Consider the following 19,804-nt stretch of genomic DNA (forward strand, 5'->3'; position numbering starts at 1 on the left):
ACGCTGAGCCTTGATTATTGCCCAAATTGGCTTCAGAAACACCTGCTATGACAAATATAGGACCTTTTAAGCTGACTGAATGATGAATGATAGGATCGATTGCCATACAAATTTGAAGATACATTATTGTTTTCCAGAAAAAGAAGGCTCCTGACTTGGGTTATTTTTCCTCTAGTGCCATTAGCAGGTTTTTGTTATTTAGCAAAATGTCCTTACAACTACTGAATTGGCTGGCATAAAATTCTGTAAATTCCCAAACTATATCCTTACCACTTCTGCGTGCCCCTAATGTTTCCTCGAAAGTCACAATGTGATTCATATTAGTGTTTGTGGTGGCGGTGTGGTCCCGGCACCATTCCCTGAACCACTCCTCCCACTCTCTACCCCCTGCAGCTGAGCTAACCACACCCCGCCACCAGTGTTTTTGAGGGAAATATTACAAAAACTATTGGATGGATGGTTGTGCAATCTGTATATGTGGCTGCTTTGTTATAAATTCTTTGTTGGTAGTACACTTTTTTAATATGTCTGCATTGGCGGAAATTTCTGCCAGAGTTTAAGCTTTAGAAAACAAAATCACTGCATGTATCCGACATTAAAATATAACTGAATCTGACAAAGACAATTTATATAGAAAATGAATCTCTGAAGTAAGAAATGCATCTGAAACATCAGGAGCTTTTCTGAATGATCTATTTCAGTTCAACGTTTGTGACAACACACTAAATAAAGTCAAATATTCTTAGGCTGGATGTACAATCATTGATAGTCACGGAACATAAGAGAAGAGGCTTGTGAAATATTTAGAGAAATACTCTGAAGGTGAGCCTGAATTGCTTTTCTTTGAATCTGATTTACAGCCATGGGCTCTTATGGGTTTCCTCATCTTTAGGGAATAGTGGTGGGTTGTGATACAAGTACTTCAGTGTGAGTCATGGTATGAGGTATATCATAGCTCATGTTAGATAAGAGGGATTTCCAATAATGGGCCCACACTAGACCCTACTGAATATTTGACTGTAGTGAGATTAACCAAAACAATCCTTGCAACAAAGGTAATTATATATAAATGTGGAAGCTACTGAGCAAAATCTAATAGTTTCCCTTTCGAGTATAAAGACAAAAGATGCTAGAATCAGTTTTTTCTGTGGATTGCTGTATATGCTTATTTGGCTTTTAACTACTTAAGTGCAAAAAAAGTACAAGGAATGCTAATGTGGGTTACATTGAGCAGCGGCGCGCTCTATTGATCTGAGATAATGTAATGAGAGCACAAGCAACATATGGCATCAGACCAATACAATGAACTTGTGTGTCAATGCAAATGGACAATTGAAAGCAGAGTGACATTCTCATTGTTACCCAAGGTGCAGTCACTACAATGGATTAAGTGTCCATGCCTACTTGTATGGATTATTCAATCAATGCTCTTGACTAAAGAATAGACAAGAAAAAAGCATCTGACAGACAATTGGATAAGCAAGATGACAATTGGATAAGCAAGATGACAATTGGATAAGCAAGATGACCAGCAGAGGGACCAGTTATGATCCCTCTGCTCACTTTGCAAAAAAGTGCAGGGAAACAAATTTTTCAATTCAAATCAAAATTGATAGATCTCTGATTTGATAACTGATCATCAAATAGAAACCTGGTGGCAACAGGAAGAGTATGTCAGCTTAAATAAATCAACTCCTCATTGTCATGAATTGTCACATTCCTCGAAATTCTGACCGAGGAGGTGGAGTGGCTGAGTCTTTCACTCACTTATCAATCGACCCAATGTAATCTAACCTCAGTTAAAACTCATTTGAAAGCCCCACTCTTAAGTCTTTCACACTTAAACTGGACAATACAAAAAACAGTTTGATTTACTGTAGTTTATTGCCCACCTGCCCCTTATTCAAAGTTTCTGGCTGAATTGTCTGACTTTTCATCAGATTTCGTGCTTGGTACAGATAAAATGATTGTAGTGAGTGACTTTAAAATTCAATGACAGTCTTAGCACTTTATTTATTTCAATATCAGACTGAATGCACTTTAATTAAGACCTAAATAAACCCTCCCTCTCAGACAATGGTGGTAATACGTGCTCTTGCTTCAGTTGCTTTAAAGCGATGTTTACATCACTTTGTGTCAGTGAATCCAAATTTTGTAAGGTTATTTTTGACTAGCTGTTCTTTATCTGCTAGCATCTCATGTTTTCTGACTTTACATGAGTGTTGTTGTCACAGAGGCCACTGTTGCTGCTGCTCACCAAAAGTTGTATAATGATGCTTTGAAGGAATAGTTTGACATTTTGAGAAATAAATTCTGTGAAGCTAGATGGAAAAAAATCAATACAAGGTTAATAAGCTTATTAACCAAATTCCAAACTATCCCTTTAAAAATAAATAAGCCTCCTAGAACAAATCACTAGGAAGTCTTCCTCTTTTAACTTTTAAAAATGTCAGCTTTGCTTTTCTTATTTATGATTTTATTTCTCAAAAACAGCAGGTGAACATTTTCAGTAAATGAAGCCAAGCTACTGTGAACTTGTTTATAATCCAGTTGATTTAATTTATTTACTGATATGCTTAAATGTAAATGTATTGGTGAAACACCGATAAAATGAGGAGGAAGGAGGATAATATCTGCTCTGTGTCGTCGTTAGAGCTTTCAGTGATTGCATTGTTGACAGGCTGATTTACCTAATGCTCTTCAGTCTGTGACAATGACACACTGAGATTTCCATTTTCTTCACATTGTGCTAATAAGACATGTCACTTTGGGTTTCAGACACATTCTGTCTTATTAAAGTTCCCTGCCGAAGTCTTCCTAAATCCTTTTAGGATGTAATGGTGAGAGCAATTAAAAGCCACACTCACAGTTTGTTACTGTAGAAACCTTTTCTGAGTACCTACCAACAGTGTCTCAGCAGCTTTAATCTGGATGATTAACTGCCAGTTAGTGCTTAAGATGCTACTGCTGTTACTCCAAAGTAGTTCAGTCTGAGTGCATGAACTGACAGTACGATGCAAAATCATTTGTAGACACATCCCCAAAAATGTCAAGTTCATACTCGTATTTAAACAGATATTATCATGATATAATGTAACTGCTACAAGTTGTGCCTGGATGTATATTACTTAGGTATGTTCACTCGCAAGAACTAATTAACTGACTCAGAGCATTCTTGGTTACTTAAACAACACACACACACACACAGAAGTTGATCAAAACCAATCCATGTGCTGTTCATATGTGTCTGTACTGTATGTACACATGTAAACAATTTTACATGGGAAGCTCTGACCTTCCCAATGACAGCATTTAAGCAACTTCTGCATTCAGTGCCTTATTAGATGGTCAGTTGATGGAGAAGTGAGTGGCCAGGTCCACCTGTAAGCAATTGTGTGCTTATGTCCATGCTTCGTTTGTTAGTGTATATGTTTCTACATTTATTTTCTATCATAGAGTCTTCACAGTCTCTGTTTTAGTTATGACAGCAGATAAAATGTACTCACAGAACTCTTAGAGGCAAATATAACAGTGACATAATTTCTGTGTTGTCTGGCTGATGCAGGTGGTTATCAGTTTTCTCTTCTTATCCCAGGATTCACATAAAGGATTCACATAAAGAGGAGAGGTTTGAATTGTGTGGTGCAACTTTTACAACCACTGGGCAGCACATTTACCAAAACTAAAATGTGTCTAAGTTACTGTCATACGAGTCAAAAGATAGAACTGAGGCTAACATTAGAGCTGTACTATACCTTTTGAGACGACTCCAGAAGCAGTTTGGGTCGGCACAATCACCACAGGACAGAGGTGGCACATTCATACAGGGTCCCACCTCTACTCTTCTCTGTGTTGGCTTATCTGCATCTTTAAAGAGGGGATGCAAGCTGAATTAGGAAGTTGTTTCCTCTATTAGCTGTCTTCCCTTAGTGAGCTCCATCATTCCTAGTAAAACCTCATTAGGGCACATTAGCATGTTAGCAAAAAGCTGAAAGCACTGTGGTACCAAAGCCATACAAAAAATATTACTATTATTCAAAGACTTTAATTGTTCTTTTATTCATATAAATAGAAAGTTACAAGACGTTTTGGCCTTTGTTGCATGTATTTCTGCTTTCATTTTGTCTCAGCTCTATGCTGCTTAATGAAGTACAAATATCAAAATAAATGCCAAAAGTTGTCCTCTGAACTTGGTGTGCAGTGATGAGCAAAATGTAAATAGTCCTACATTTAAAACAAATTTGGGGCGACCTGATAGCCAAGCATTTAGGGTATACCGGACCTTTACAAGACGTCATTCCCAACGTTTCCTAACTATGTCTACTGTGACTATTTAACAAAGGCAGAAAATGGCAGAAGAAAATAACCTTTAAAAAAAAACAACAACACCTGATTGGTTCATAGAGAGCAGGGTACCTGTAGATTCATGGAAATAGTGACATGAAGTATGCCATAGGGACACGGGGAAATGGCACCATTTGAACGTTTGCATAAAATGGACATTGAGACAGTAAAAATATCCTCATAAATAAACAATTAATTAAGATTACAAACCTCTTATATGCAAATCATTAGTTAGTGCAGCTGATTGAAGTTCAGCTTTGAGATGTTCCTTTGACACAAAACTGTCATAACATATTTTGGAGGTAGTTGGAGTAAGTACAGTTCAGGTAATTGGAGTCTCTCTCTGCCGCACACACACACACACACACACACACACACACACACACACACACACACACACACACACACACACACACACACACACACACACACACACACACACACACACACAAACGCACAAACACACGGGAACACACAGATAAACAGTGCTTTGCAACAAAATGAGCAATCTTGTTATAATTTGCCAGCTCTATTCATTTATTCATGATTGGGCTCCTTAAGGGGACCGGTAGACGACCATCAGCACAGAGATTAATTCTCTCATACAGAAAACCCTTTAGAGACCAGCGGACGGAGGGAGGAACAGGAGGAGGAGGAGAGGAGGACCGGCAGCAGATAATATTACTGAGGGACATTTCTAGTTATATAAACCTCAGCAAAGGAAAAAAGGTTTTTAAGAGTGGCTCTCGAGTCACTTTTGAAAGATGTAAAAAAAAAAAAAAAGACAGACGTTTGCATCTGAAGAGGAAAGAAACATCTGTATCAAGGTAAAAGGACTTTAATTCTTAGACAAAGTGTTTCAGTTTTTAAAGCTAGTCCCCTCAAGTGGCTTCACAATAAAGAACCTACTTGCACATGTAAACTTCTGTTCCTGTTATTTGTTGCTGTATGTATTCTAATGTTAAGCTTATTGTAATGAACCCTGCTATCTAAATAAAACTTCCTTGGCTTGAAGTGTGTGTTGAAGTTCTAAACAACAATATTACAGAAGGCTGCCGATGACTGAACTTAATATGGATTAATGTAACATAAAGTAAGTGAAGCTGGGCATCGTGAAGGAGGGAAATGGGAAATAAAAGCAGTGATAAAGCTGGAGACAGGCGGGAGAGAAAAACGGATTGTTTGTGAGGAGAAAAAGAAGTTGTGACTCCCCTCTCACTCCGCTGATTACAGATGGAGAGGACTCTGTGGAGTTCTGCTCCAAGTTCCTGCTGCCTCAGTGTTGAGTGTGCCTAAGGCTCTCTCCGCTCTATTACAGCCCACAGCACTGCGGCCATCACACACAACCAAACACACACACAAACATGCTCTAGCTATCTTTATCCCTTTAATTCTCTCTTGCAGATGTCACAGTGTTGCCTCCAAACAATATGAGCTCGTGCTTTGCCTTTCTCTCTTTCTCTAGTTAATGTAAAATAATATGTGGGTGGCAATTGCTGTCAAGGCTCCCATTTAATTGTTAGCTACATGTAAGCCTACCTTTAACACTAAAGGTGAAGACCCTCAATTACTGCTCGTGTATCATAAAGGGAAACCTTTATTAAACACAAAAGCAGAGCTCAAGATCACGAACCGACGCTCAGCTACATTTAAACGAGAGCAATAACACAGGCAAGCTTTGATTATCATAAACTAATTAAAACCTGATATAATATATCCTTCTCAAGCTGACCTGCAGGATTGTGAATTCAAATACAACTGATGTTTTTTGTCAACACTTTCAAACACCTATTTAAGGGAATTTATTAGAGATATTTCAGTTCCAGGAACATACACTATTAAGATCTCTTTTATTCCCACTGTGCTCCTCACGGGGAGCGTACATGTGAGCTGAGACCAGCTGTGCTCATGTGCTCCCATAAAAATCCCTCAGTTATACCTGCACCTTCTGCGAGATCTGTGAGCAGACCTGCCTGTGTACTGTATGTGTGATCAAGTCCCAGACACCCAAGAGAACTTACCACAGTCCTTCTGTGCATTTAGGCTTTTTCCGCTGCTTCTGTCTGTTCATTTAATTTCAGACCAACAGTATGATTTTGACATCAGGGATCCTCGATCTGTTGCTGGACTCCTTGGTCTTCTTGTTGCTTTCTGTAGGACTTTGGCTGTGTTTTTGAGGTCGGTTTTATCCTGAAGATTAAATTTAGGAATGATCAGACACTGAATGGAGCTGCATGATGGATAAACATCTGAAATTCTTGAACATTTGCAGGGTACTGTATACAGTATGGAATTCAGAAATCTAATAAAAACATTTCATTCATTAGAATGTGCAGGGTAAACTCAAGGAAATATTATGTGACACACTAATGATAATAAAGTAAAGAAGCATCTTTTTATATTATATATTTGCATCTGAAATAGGCCGATCATGGTAATTAATCAAAATCAAAATATCTCCGGATTCTACAGCTCCCCTCAGCAATTAGGTATTTCATCTTCTTTCAACTCGTTTTGTTTTTCAGGCATCCGCAGCATTTACAGACCCAGCAGGCAGCGGTTTTCAGTGAAATAACTCTAAAAATGTACTGTAAATTAACAGACCAGCACCAAAAAACCTAGCGAGAGAGCTAGTGATCACTGTGGAGCATTTAGTAGCTTAAAAGCCGGGTATTTCCCTCAAGAGTTGGTGAAAACCAAAAGCAGAGCGAAAAGAAAGTGGATATCGGACTTAAATAAGCAACTATTTGCTAACAAGTCCACTGTCAGCTGATATGCAATATGTCATCGTAGTGTTAACAGCTTGTTTGCACAGCTGAATCAAGATTTAAGGAGAAATTATATGGAAGGACTGTTGGAACATATCACAGGTGATGAAAACATGCGGTTACTGAAAACCAGCATAACATAAAGTGTAGCATCTATGAAACAGTCATCGAGACTTAAAAAAAAAAGAAGTTAATAAATACCCAAATGGTACATCAGAGAACTGACAAAATGTAGAATGGATTTGAAAAACGCTTTTATTTTTAGTAAGTAGTAACAGATGATAAAGTGACCATAATCCACAATATCGAGGCCAGAATCATTAAACCTAACACGCACACACTCACACACACACACACACACACACACACACACACACACACACACACACACACACACACACACACACACACACACACACACACACACACACACACACACACACACACACACACACAGAGAGAAAGACTTGGATAAATGCACACATACATACCCATTTTTTTTTTTTTTTTTTTTTTTTTTTTAGGTGTTTGGGGTATTGATGGTACATACTGTACTTTCAGAGGGTGAGGGTGTCTTCAGAGAACCCATTTGGGGCTGGTGAGTCACCCGGACGACTGTCAGCCTCGCTCTTTCTCAGCTCCATCAGTGTGGCAGCAGGCACGCGTCTGCTGGCAGGATGGCAGTGCAGCGGGACAGTGACAGGGGTGTCTGACAGAGAGCAGAGACAAAAGGCCAGGGAGGCAGAGGATGGTGCAAGAGACCGGCCTCACAACACTGTCAAATCTGGACCTTTTGCCTCCGTCCCAACAGCAAACAACAGAGGATGTATGTCAGGGCCATGACAGGGTAAGACGGCAATGTTGCAACACATTTTTTTTTTAAGATAGTTTTGTAATTAAGTCAGACTAAAATAAGTTGGGCATCAAGTAGACTAGGTTCATTATCACTTTTATTGATTTATCCATTTCTAAAACCAATTACATTGAAACAAACCTCGTGGGTTTTTGAAAACTATCATCTCAAGTCCACACTCCACTGGCTCTTAACAAAAGTCCATCAGAGTTTTGACAGTAGACCGAGAATCAATCACAGTTGCAGTGGGGCCTTGTTGAAAGACTGGAAGGCTCTGTTCTTTGAGAGCGGGACCTGATCACAAAGCTATTATCTGTGAAAGGTACCTCGCATCAATTTCAGAGAATCAACTGTTCTGCCTTGTGAATCCTTAAAACTATACAGCCAAAAGCCATATTTACTTCAGAGCCTCAAAGTAATGACAGAAAATAGAGATCTTAACAGTTCGGAAACAGCAGAAGAAACGATGAAGGAGGCGCAACATGCGAGGAATATCAAAGATGGTCTTTTTGACAGAATCAGGATTTATTTTTAATGTGACATTTAAATTTTTTTCCACATAGGAATAACTGGATCACACATAGACAGGGGAATAGGTCAGCCGCAAGTAAACAAGACACCACAGACATAATCCATTTTGAACATCAGTTCAGCCAAGTGATTGATTCCTGTGTTATTTAGAATCTACATTGTGGGGGGGGGAAAGAAAAATAAAAGGTCTGTGTGTGTGTGTGTGTGTGTGTGTGTGTGTGTGTGTGTGTGTGTGTGTGTGTGTGTGTGTGTGTGTGTGTGTGTGTGTGTGTGTGTGTGTGTGTGTGTGTGTGTGTGGCTGCACTAATAAACTGTACAAACATGGACAACAAGAAAGCCACCTACACCACAATCACCACACCATTATGTTTTCTCCAGAGGCCTTTTTAGTGAAATCAGTTTACTTTCTTTGCGGCTCAATGCTGTTTCATCAGTGACAAAAGGCTTAAAAGATTCTGGCCCACCCTTGTCAGTCGTCTCTGTTGTAACTTCCTGTCCCTAACAAAAACATATGCATCTCATTCAACTACTCAAAGACTGTGAATTCAGCAGTCTTAATCACAACATTGAATGAACAATGTTTACGACTTTTTAGGTCCTGAATAAGCCGATGATTGATTTGCTGTTGTTCTGTTAAAATACCAACACCTGGGAAAGCAGGCGGTCTATTCTTAAAAGACATGGATGGACATGTTATGTCTTTTTCTGTCAACAAATCCCATGGAAAAGAATTTTGTGAGTAGTCAGAGTTTAATATAGCTTGCGTACATCCAACTGTACGTGTGAGCCGTTCTAAGAGTTTGGGTAGCAAAAATTTTAGTTTTGATTATCTAATGAGGGCACGAAAAATAACAGCAGGCTTGTCCTTTAACAATGCAGTTGTAGTCCTTACTACAAACAGCTGACAAAAAAAAACAACTTAGAATATTACCTTTGTCTAGAATTAGTTATTGGAAAAAATATGACCTGTCAATAAAAAGCTTAAAATAAAGATATTTCTCTTTAAGCTTTGCTCCCTGAGATGCCACAGGCCAGAAAAATAAAACGTCTTTAAATATATAAAATACAATGCTTCACTCTGAAGAGAATGATTTCAGGTGGAGCTTCTGTCCTCTGTCGGCATCTTTTGGAGCTGTGACAAGAGTTCAATCATAACAAAACATGATTGTCTGCCGACTCTTTGCAGTCTGACCTTTCCAACCTCTCCAAACCTGGCAGAGATACAGTGCATCTTCATCCATATACCTGCGGACAATTAGGTTCAGGGGAACAGACCAGCCTGTCAATGCTGCTCTTTACTGTAAACAAAGGCTGTGTTGTCGGCCCAGGAGACCAGTTTGATGTCAGAGTGATACAATATGGCCCAAATTCAGATGGACTGAATAGCAGTGGGAGGTGGCAGGGAGCCTCATCCAAACACAACCTCATTAGCAAAGATAAAGCTGGACAACAAGAGCAGCAACATCATGGGTTGTGTATTCATTTGACACTAACGTAATGAAAACAATGTTATTAGTATTGATATGGGTGCATCTCCTTCAGTGGTGATGGCAAATGAAGATGAGGACTATTGTTTCCTGGCTACAGCTTCACCAAAACTGACAGAGCAGACAGGACCTTTATTTCTGCTGTCTCCTGGGAGTTGGTCAATAGGGAGAATCACCACCTGCTTCTGCAGTCGTATCTATGGGGGGGTCCTCTCTGTGATTCCACTGACTACCTGGGTGGTCTTTCCAAGCATGAGACACCCTGAACATCAAAGTAAGACTTTAAATGTGGCCTGATTCAAAGATAAAACATTTTCTTTAAAGTGAGGTAAGAACTGTTGACATGTGAGACAATATTTCCTTCTTGGGTTGATTTAAAGTACAAGCCTTGTCATGGCAGCCCCAGGGAGATAAATCTCTGATTGTTTCTGCCAGTCTTCAGCTCACTCAGCCTGAGCTATCTTTGTTTTCTGTGCGATGTACTTTTTTTTTTTTTTTTTACCTATTCCTGTCAGGGTGATGCAGTGGAAAAGACTTCTGCTGATCTGACATCAGATCTTGGACCTATTTGTGTTGCTCATCAAACCTTTCATTTGCACTGCCTCTCCTATTGATCACTGCGGCTGACATAAATAGCTGCAGGTACTTTGCTCTACAAAGACGCAATTAAGCTGTTATTAGTGAGGCTCCCTGCGGTCCGACTTCTGATTAAGAGCTCAAAAAAGCCATGAAAACAAGTGACAGGCATGTGAGGGTGTTTGCTTGTGTTTAAGAGGACAAAACAAGGCGGAGAGCAGGACAAGCCAAAAGCAGATCAACGTCTAGCTGAAATAAACGTATTGCTGAATATCTGCTTTTATATGTAGCACATATTGCTACAGTATACAAACATAATAAGACAGTAGCAGAAATGCAACAAAAATAAACATTATAGAGAGGGTATGCTTACTTTTCATACCCTCTGCTTGCTTTACTTTTTTCCTGCTTGTAAGCCAAATAATCTGTTAGTAAAACTTTGTTTACTGATGATGATTCAACTTGCCACCACAACCCTCCAAATAAACCACAGAAACCACAGTGACAGAAACAAAAAAGGAGCTAATGTTGTGGGCATTTGGGTTTATTAACATAATAATAATAATAATAATAATAATAATAATAATAATAATAATAATAACAATAACAATAATAATAATAATTGTGAATTAACATCATTACCGATAGCAAACAAATTGATCAAAAATGTTAAATGCTCTGGCTTGCAGCATTATTAACTTGTTTTATTATCTGCTCTGACTTCGGTGAGCAAAATCTGCTACATGAGTCATGTCATGTTGCTAACCACCCTCTATTGTAAGCTATCCGCTCTGTTTAGCTGTGTGATTAGATTAGACAAGGTGTATCACAGGTAGTCAGGAGCTGCTGCATTTTGCACTGCTGTCACACCGCTATGGATGGTTGTTAATGATACCAACCATTTCTATTGAGGCTACTTAATATATATATCTTATATTGCAGTTTTGCACATGGCAGATAGTTCTGTTGTTTTTAAGGTTCGACTAGTACAGATTGTTATTTACAACAAAAAGAACATCAGTGGGTGACTTGTGTAGTAATCCTCTCTCCTTTGGCCTCCTGCAAAATCTGTCAATAAGCTTCAGCATGCCCAAAACTGTCCTGTGTATGAACTTGTATTCAGTTATTTTCATCAATAAATATCGAGGATTTGAGTTACATTCGGTCTCTGCTCCAAGCCAATAAGCTCTCTCCTTCGAGAGCAATTCTCCCCTCAAAACACCCTGCAGTGAAACAAACTAGAATATCCTACTACATATGGCAAAGTCCTATCTGAAACTTTGCAAAATCATTCCATCAATTCTTTTTTTTGGACAAGTCTCGGCTGGACACTAATGGGTGAATAGTATCAGTCGTATACATATAAGGTATGGGGTCCTCTGGATTTCAGTTTTCCAATTGGCAGATAATATAGTCCTGCTGGCTCCATCAGACACTTAACCTCCGGGGATTTCAGAGCACACTAGCTAGTGTTGGGATGAGAATTGGCAAATCCAAGCCTCAGACCAAGGAACTCGACCCAAAAATGGTGGATTGAGTTCCCCAAATGAAGAGGAAAAATGTTTGGTTCCTGTTCTCAAGTACAATAAACTGAAGAGGAAGATTAACAGGTGAGTTGTTGCAGTGTTGGCAGTATAGGGCCATCACAAGAACTTCGGAGTTACCATAGGAAAGGAGGAAAACAACATGTGGAACTGTGTCGGCAGGTGCAGGTCGAGCAACAAGACTGCTGCGGCTTTTGTACATCGAGAGAGCCCCACCCTTCCTAAAAGAAAGAAAATATCACATTATTTACTTGGTTTCTGTGAACCAGTTTAATTTCAGCTCAGTGGTGTCAAAATTTATATCAAGAATCACTGATTTCAGGTAGTATTGTTACAGTGTACTAAAAATATTGGTATCGGGACAACCTTTGTTGTCACAGCTTTTTCCAACCACATAGATTATATTTTGCTTTCCATCTAATTGGCTCATTTCACCTGAGCTTCTGTCCTAGTTTACTAAAGAGAAGAAAAAAGCTATACCTTCTTACATGTCTCCAAACAGAAATGTTTAAAAGGTCTATTGAGCTTCTGATGAGTCATTTCTGAAAATGCAGTGGATGTATTTTTCTCAGTGCGTGTGCAATAAATATGATATAAGTGCTCCATCCTGTGCAGAGGAAGATGACAATGGAGGAAGATAACAGCATTTGCATGTTGTGGCATTTAAATTTGGTGATAAATATACTTTTAATATGCTTTGCAGCTGCCTACCATTTTCCCCAATTAGATTAACTATGCTGAAGGATATTCAGGGTGCATACTGGAGATGGACTCTGTTGTGTGTCTGCAGTCCTCCTAGTTACCTACAGAAGATAGATTGTTTGAATGTGATGGCTAAGCACCTCGTAGCTACAGCTCAGTACATGTGATACACCAGAAGCACATTGATATTCTGTTACCTCATCACACATTAAGATTTGTAAATCTGGAAGCTTGGAAGTCTAAATCACTAGCTTGTGATTAACTTTTTACATCTAATGGAGAAGTCTGATTTTTGCTACAGCTAAACACAATGACCTTACAAAGCTCAGTAGAGGTAAGAAGAACTCCACATTTGTGTTTGGAGACAATTCTCCACAGCCTGATTATTAAGGAGCTACACTTTCACATACAAGTATAGGCAAATAAAACATTGTTAATATAAAGAGAAGATACAGAATAATAACGTGGACCAATGATTTTCAAGTACGCAGCAAAATTCCCTTTTACCACTTTTGTTCTTTCCCTGCTCTAAAACCCCTCATCCTAACAAGCCATTCTGTGTGATATTGAGCCCCAAAAGTGCTCTTGTTTTTTTTTTTACATTTGATAATCTATGCAGGATTTTAAGATTTCTTCAGCAGTTTACTTTTATCAGAAATTGACAAATTTCAGCAGTTGTCTATAAAACTGTTAATATCTTGTTACAAGTCAGATAAAGCAGACAGTGGCCTTCAGCAGTGTCAAGAAAACTTGACTCTCAAATGTTCTTGAAACAATTACATTTAATAGTCTGGCTGGCTTCAAAGCTCTGAATAAATACCCTCCTGGTTTGAAAAGTGACTATGATGAATGGTTAAGTGAAATAAAATGACAATTCATTCTCATTGATTGAACCAAACTGGCATTTTCTTTAAGGAATTGGGGGTTTAAAGGCTCAATACGAGACAAGCTTGATAAGATGGATATTGTTTTCTGCAGTGCTCTGATTAGGTATTCTTTATGGAACTTCCCCCCCCCCTCAAATACTTTCCCTTTCATCACTCCTGAATGAAATATTTAAAACCTCACATCTGCCATTTCAGCCGGGCATGAGACTGAAGGATCAGCTCAATCTAGCGCGATTGCGTCTGGTCCTAGACACTACCTGACTGTGATGGAGGGGTGCAAAGACGACCGGGGACAGACACGCAGGAAAAGAGAGGGAGTGCAATGATAAGTGAGCTGTAGCATGTGGTAGTAGTGCACTAATCACAGTCTCCGGCTGAAGAAACAGACAGGCGCCTCACAGGTTATTGAGAGATAATGGGATTCTCGGGGCAACAGACACACAGCTAAAGACAGAGATGAAATTTGAGAATAAATAATGCTTTCTCTCCTGCTGGGTGTGTCTGTCCATGTGTCTGCATATTGTGTGACTCCAGATAACTGTTCAGTGTGATGAAAAATGAGTAAATAATACATTAGTCTATATGGGAGCAGAAACAAACCCAGCTTTCAGAGTTTAGCGAGAAGAAACAGTAATGTAAAATATTAGAGTTATCTTAAGACACTCATGACTGGTCCTTTTGGATTTTAATGAGAAAAGGATAGCTACAACTTTTTAAAAATTTGCAGAAAAAGTTCAAATAGGCTGGATGTGAATGTCCCACAGTGAAAAGAGCTTTGCATCACTTTTACAACAAATTCTTGACAAAAAGGTGCTTTTCTACATGTTTATATTATTTATCACATAGATGAGGCAGGCTTAGTTGTGTGACAAACAGAGTTTCACTTGATGCCACAGCCCCCTCTACAGCCATTCTGCAGCTGCACTGTACATTGTTGTCATTTCAGTGATGGATTTAGGTTTTGTAACCGTCCTATTTCATAAACAGATGCAAAATCACCCACTGTGAGAGCTCTGTAAGAACCCACTTTGATATTTATGTTGCCACCAAACACAAGCTACAGTCTCTGATTCTATGACATTGACTGAGTCAAAGATTGTTCACCTACACCTCCACCCATCCAACTGTAACAGCTCAGATGGAACATATCAAGTACACCATCAGCTCAGGTGAAATTCGCGTTGTTGGTCTTTCGAATCGGCCCAAAATGCATCCACAACAATAAATTACTCCCCTAAAATAAATAATGCATAATCATGAAGCAGTGTTTTTGAATAAACAACATGAGACTCCAACTGAAAAGAATCACAAGTGAGAAGCTTTCTTTGGATTTACGATATTGACATGCAAGACAGACAGCAAGCTGGTCAGTAAAGCTGAGTCTGTCTTCCTGACCTGTGACACACTCCTCCTTACACACACACACACACACACACACACACACACACACACACACACACACACACACACACACACACACACACACACACACACACACACACACACACACACACACACACGCGCATACACACACACTTCCAGTGAGCCATGTCCACCAGCACACCCTGTAAGCTGTCACTCATTCCCTGCTGCAGTGACCCCTGTCAGGCCAGTGTCACTTATAGGGGACAGGGTTATCATGAGGTCCACACACACTCGCTATTCCATTTGTTTATTTATTTGTTTGTGTCGCTCTGTCTTCTGGAGTCGGCCCTCATCCTGTTCATCTTCTTCCCTGCGCTCTGAACACGGCCCTGCTGTCACAGTCAGATGTCTTGTCTTTTGAACTTGCCACCTCTGGCTGCTTTGATCTGAAGTGTCCATGAACACTGAGGTGTTGGATTTCACCTGGTCACAGTGTCTGTAATTTCATTCAGATTCACCGAACTTTGTGGGAACTTTTTCATTGGCTCTCCTTTTCTTAATTAATCTATTGTTGGGCAACACAAACCTCCTTAAATTAACCATTGAAAGAAATTTTACTTAGTGTGATTTTAGAACCACTAGAAGGATCAGTCACCCCTGTGTCTTATATGGTCTAGTATGGCTCTTAAACACGGCAGCATATAAATGTTTAGCATATTACACCATAATATTTAGATAGTTTCATAACTCCTAAGAGGAGGAAACCAGCAGCAATTTTAATCAACTTGTCAATCCTGTTCCTGTCATCAACAGAGGTTCTGTTACCCCAGCATACAACATGATAAAACTTAGCAGTGGCCACAGACCTTTGAAAAACAGTATTTGAAAGATTCAGACAAACCCAAAAGGAACAATGTTTACGCCTTCTGATCAGCTGTTTCATGTCAATAAAGGCCCCCAGATATTTGTAGGAGGAACCATTTCAAGTTTCTTACTACTGATGAGCCTTAGAGATGCATTCTCTTTTCTTTCGGTGGAGTCAGTAACAAGTTCCTTTGTCTTGTTAGTATTCAGGTAATTATCAGAGCACAAGATGACCATTTTTTTTTTTAATTCTGACTTACTGAGGTTTTGCAATAAGATAACCTAGACTTCAAGCTTTATAATGTATTCCTAACCCCACATTCACTGCAACATCCTCCCTATGTAGACTGTCACTCTATAATAACACAAACCGTATCGTGTCTTAATGTAAACCTGCCATTTTAGGGTATTTGCTTAAAAGACCGACTTAAAAAGATGTAACAAAGCAACTGTACACTTCCTGCTTAGCACCAAACAGCAGACAGTCCAGCTAACAACTAACTTGTAAACACTGCATAGGGTATTTAGCAGCTAAAGAACTAATAGAAAGACTTTGTGGTAACCTGCATACATGAGATATCCAGAAAGGTGACCCAAAATAATCATAATGTTGTGGAATCCTGATGAGTTCATTTGCCGCAGATAGTTTGTTTATCAGTGGTGTGTTTACATGTCTGAGCCAATTTGTCTGTTTCATACAGTATGTTTCAGCTCATCTGTAGCAGATTTTTTTTACTCTCGTCTTTGTTCAGCTAGTCAGGAAAAATACATATCATGAACCAAATTCAGATCACATCTTTGCTAAATCACGGTCAACCTGACACTTAAATAAAATTAAATAAATTTAATAAAGACGCTCTAAAGAACTGATTTCATCGAGTCCAGTTCTAAACATGTTCATCTCTCTTGTTTGTGTGTGATATTCATGGTGGTAAGTTGTGTTTTTTATATATATATATATATATATATATATATTTGAGCTGTCTATCACTAGAACATGATGTTCTGCAAAAACACTTTCATCGTCATTATTGCACACCATTACTCAGTAAGAGAAGGGGAAAACCATATTTCATATTTGGTTGGATACTGAATTGGTGACACTAATCTTGTGTCAATCCTGAAACTGTGGTACATGTACAGATCTTCTGTGCTGTCAGGTTAATGATGTGTGAAGCATTTCACACATTTCAGAATTTGTAGCTTCTTTGCAGCAAAATTCATATTTGAAGTTTCGTTTACTGTCATGGCAACAACTTTTGTTTTATAAAAATGTAAGTAACTGGCCAAATACATTCAAAGTCTTTATACTTTAAGTCTAAATAAACTAGGGCTGATTGGCAGAGTAACGACAACCATGAGCGAGTATTTCTAGTTTTATTGCTATTTCTGATGACTTTTTAAAACACTTTGTATCTGTGTTAAGAAATGTGCCACCAAGATTGTTTTTTCTCTATTAAAGAACATTATGCAATGTTCTAGCATTGTTTTAAGCTTGAATATTTCTTTTTTATTTGCTCCCGAAATATTGTTCTTAAAGAGAGGATAACATTCTCTAAAACATTCTGAAACACTCTTAAAATGTTTTTCGTGGCATTTTTAGAACATTATATATTAATTCTAAAATTGTTATCAGTAGCAAGATTTTTCAATGTCACCAGCAGGTATACTTTTTGAGTGGGATAAGGTACTTTAAAAACATTATACACAGGTTTTATGGGAATTTCTTTTTTATGTTTTTAGGATGTTTTAGAATGTTTTTAGAGAGTGTTAACCTATCTTTAAGAAGAACATAATCGGAAAACAAAAAAAATATTACAGCTCAAATCTTCATAAATAAATTGTCGTTATTGTTGAATTTGCACTGAAATTAACCGGAGAACAATAGCCATACACGATACAGTAGGTTACCATGGTGATACACATATACTGGGCAGCTTTGTAGTATAAAAAAAAAATAATCAGGATTCAAAATATAGCTGCAATCCCATTAATCTTGCTTTGTTATAAAGGCTTCTCATCTGGATACACACACAACCCCTTCCAGAGTAGACAAAGAAACAGAGGGCAGAGGCTAATGAGTCTTATTATTATTTTCTCCCACCACACAGGGTTTACACTTGACCTGTCCTCTTCCTCACTACATGAAGTACATAATACTGATCAGAATACTAATTGTTATCATTTCTGTACTTTGAAACATTCTGATATCTAGCTTTTAGTGAAGGATGAGTGATATGAATCAAGACAAAGGAGGTTGTATTTTAATCAGTCTTACAGTCACAAAAGTAAAAAGCGGAAATACTCTTACAATCACTCCATCTGCTTTGATTGTCCGACATCTTTACGATGAAACCTTCACATTGACCAAATAGATTCTGCACAATCACAAGACGTTCACTCATTGAAGAACATGCTGGCCTTTTAAACTGCTTAAAATCCAACCACACACTCTCCTGGGCAATTAATTGGTTCCTCTGGGCATGATGTTTCATGCTTGGCCTAATAGGAGGGAGTGGACCAACATGACAGGTTCAAGGAGGTGGATTCCCATACTGATCAGACATGTCTTAATTGTACCACTGTCACTTTCTTTGTTCGTTTAAGGCAATGCAGTGCAGAGAGAACTCACTATTAGACCGAGATTGGTCTTTTGGCTCACAGGAAATAATTCCTCCTTCTTCACACTGCAATTGAGTTTAAGTGAGTTTGCTAAGATTTAACAAAATAATTTTTAACTCTTTTTTTTTTTTTTTTAAACCTTTTTAGCATCCTTGTTGACTTGTTTTGTTATTGAAATAATGGTATTTACATTTGAACATTATATGAATATGAATAAGAAACTCTTCTGCCTTCCTCACAAAGGAAAAGAAGGCTTAATACCGCTGAGGATGAACTACAGATAATTGACACTTTTCAATAAAAATCACACACAGAACACTGAATGATTTTAACCATGATATTGCTGCTTTTTAACTCAGCAAGTCTAAACTCGCTTGAAGTATTGGACGTGACAGCACACTGAAAGCAAGTAATTATAGCATTACACGGTCAATTCAATTCACGCTGACATTCAGCGCAGACTACGACTATGCAGGAGTTCATCCAGATGGTGGAGTGTTTTGACTGTATAATGGATGACGGTTTCTCCTCAAATACTTTCATACAGGTAGCTCTACCACAGTAGCGCAGAATTGACAACCTTAAAGCTACTGATAGACTAATATAAATGGGGAAAAATGTAGACGTTATTAAACATAAAACTGCTTCAGAAGTCGTCCCATTCAGCCTGCTCTGCTCAGCCAGTCAACACCCCCTGCTCCCACACACCCTCAGACTTGTTAGATCCGCCCCTGACACATTTTGCAGCGTTGCATCGTGACCAGGAACTGCTTTAAAAAATGTGCTCAGTGGAACCAGATGGGTTGAGCTTACCCTCATGAGTCCTGTGATATTGTGGTATTGATGAAAAATATGAATATAGCCAACATCTCTGCAGTCCAGCGCCCCAGGAGACCTCCAAAGTATGTTAAGATACTGACGTCGTTCTCGTCTGAGTGGCAAACAGCAATTCAATAAATGTCAATAAAATAAAGATCAATAAAAAGAAATCGGAATAAATGAAACATTATCCGTAAAAGTCACGGTTGTTAAACTTGAAGGATAAACTATTGGTAAACTATCAATAACTTGTGCGCTTCAGTCTAAACTTTATGATTTTTACAAATGAGTTTCTCTCATCTAGACATCGTGTAGAGCCTAAAGTCTCTCTCAATCTTATTTATTTGTTTTTCAAATGATAAATTGGGCAGCGGCTCCCATAGGACGATCATTTGCCGCATCCAGTTGCGCACGACTTGGTGACATCAGCGGGGACGACGGA

The sequence above is a fragment of the Brachyistius frenatus genome, unplaced genomic scaffold (assembly GCF_029030835.1).
Source record: "Brachyistius frenatus isolate BFR_SWC_R1_liver_20210118 unplaced genomic scaffold, ASM2903083v1 Contig_6, whole genome shotgun sequence".
Taxonomy (NCBI): domain Eukaryota; kingdom Metazoa; phylum Chordata; class Actinopteri; family Embiotocidae; genus Brachyistius; species Brachyistius frenatus.